We start from the raw sequence: 2,456 nt of genomic DNA, 5'->3' as shown, positions 1-2,456 counted from the left end.
CATCGAAAACGGCTTTTAGCAACACCAAATGTTCTTTCGATTACATTACGAGTCTTTTTGCGGAACTTATTGTATTTTTCCTCGGTAGAGCCAACTGGTGTCCTGTATGGTGTGAGTAGAGGCAATGTTCAAATGGGTAACCTGAATCTCCTGTATATGTACAACTTATATATATATATATATATATATATATATATATATTTCCTTATTTAATTTGTGATATTAAATATATTCTTGAATTGCCCAATAAATAAGTTCCATCATCAGCATTACGAGTTAGCAGGGTTCTGACTGCTGCTCGCAAACAATATCCGTTCATCAGCATCACATACCTCTAATATTATTTATTATCATGTTAGTCTTCAAAATTCTTAAGCAAAATAAAATAATACTTACTACTTCAACATTAATTGAGTAATAACCCTTCCTATTCATATAAATAGCAGCTGGTGCCACTGGGTGATCTTTTCTGGGAGCCACTATATTTATGTGTGTGCATTCTAAGCACCCAATAATACTAGGCATGCCTAATGCATAAAATCTGTTAAATAGCAACATATTACCATTATTGATGTTTACGAAGTGGCTACTTCTTTTTATTTTAATCTCTTTCTGATGAGGTTTTAGGAAAATTTACATACTTTGGTGTAGCATGCTTTATAATTATACTTTATATTAAACCTTAATAATTTTTTTAAAATTATATTATATTAAAACCTTTATATTAAAACTTATTATTATGCTTTATATTAAACCAGTCACTGTTTTAATACAGCGACTGAGTGAAGGCCGGCTCATGGAATTTAAATGGCAATTGCCTATATCTGTCTGATATGAGTCATGACCAAAAAAAATGAATTGCTGCAAGCACCTATAATGAAAATTTAGTCATTAATTTCAAAAAAAAAAATATTTTAATTTCAAATACCTGCAAATAAAAAGGGATACTCCATGATGCTATATGATTCTATGCATATGGTCCCAGCAATTCTATAAAATCCTTCATCACATTTTTCGTTAATTGAATTTTTTTTATAAAAATTTCATCGTTCACTTCCCAGACATTATCTACATCTCTGAGATATCTAAGTGCGTATCTTTGTCTGTATCTAAAATGTTAAGGAAAGCATTTATTAATTTTAATATCGTTGAGTAATACATTCATCCAATAACAGTAATAATTATAATAAAATTTAAACATACCTTCTTCTTATACTATCATCTGCCCAAAATATTTCAAAAAACTCCATATTAACATTTTCAAATTCACAAAATAACTAAAACCAAACCTAATATCACTTTGTTTACATAAATAATAACCTCGAAAAAGCATGTTAAATGCATAAATGTCAAATTAGCAAATGTCAAATCAGTTCATAGTCAACTTCTCGCCTATGTTATAGGGATCATGCTTTTTAACTTCGAAAATGAAAATTTTTATATATCTTTACGTTTTGGAGGTTTCTGAACATTTTGGCATACCTTACAATTAGAAAAAATGGATGTATATGTGTGTGTTTTTTTGTATAGCGAAGGAAATGCCTTTATGCATTCCAGACTGGTGTTCTGTCTGGCTATGTCGGACTCAATACCACCCTGGTATAATACCGACTAAAACCTCCGCTTTGCCCTTGCTACTGGTTCCCACGGAAACCGCCGTTCGGCATTACTTTGTGGGGGAAGGATCTAGAATGTTATAATTCTTCACTTGATTTTATACTTATTTTTTAAATGGGCGAAGTTCCATTCGTCTTTTCTTTTTCCATAGAGCGCAGGTCAATTACCTCTCTCAACTCCATGACGATTATCGGCCATTGTAGATCTTTTATCCGCAAAATACTTTAAAATTTAATTGAATCTGTGCAGATAACAACTTTTGTGTTCCTGAGGCTCTTTATTAGTCCCAGTAAAGTGGCAAATACTACAGGAAAACTGTTGATTAGAATCCATCCTGCTGAAGAAATTAACATAATATACAGGTTAGGCCGATCGATTGGTTCGCAACGATATTTTATAATGTTAATAATTATACTGAATGGCCGTAAAAATCGGTCGTAACACTATTTTAAAATTCCGGGCCCAGATTTCCCTTTTTACTCACTTTTTATTAAACTTATTAATCATGTGTTCGCGCTATAAAGATCATAGGTTTTTTAGCGCGAAGATTACACACCATAGATTTTTCTCTGAAAACAGAAGACTGTTAAATCTGGCAGCACATCGTTTCGTACATCGTAAACTGCCAATTTTCCAAGTATAAACGCATCAAGTGCAAGCAATATAATTGCAATATATCTCTGAAATTACATTCTAATAAAGTGTTATTTTCATTATATATTATTAGCGAAATATATTAAATGAATGAGTAAGTTTGAATGTCGCGCGTGTTATTCTGTTCTACGGTTGGCAGAACCTTGTGTGAGCAAGTACGTCCGGAAGGGGAGAGGCTAAATAGG

Source organism: Ctenocephalides felis, unplaced genomic scaffold (genome assembly GCF_003426905.1).
Source record: "Ctenocephalides felis isolate EL2017-DRISC unplaced genomic scaffold, ASM342690v1 CF-g0.4_SCAFFOLD_00425, whole genome shotgun sequence".
Taxonomy (NCBI): Eukaryota; Metazoa; Arthropoda; class Insecta; order Siphonaptera; family Pulicidae; genus Ctenocephalides; species Ctenocephalides felis.
This window is presented reverse-complemented; position numbering follows the sequence as displayed.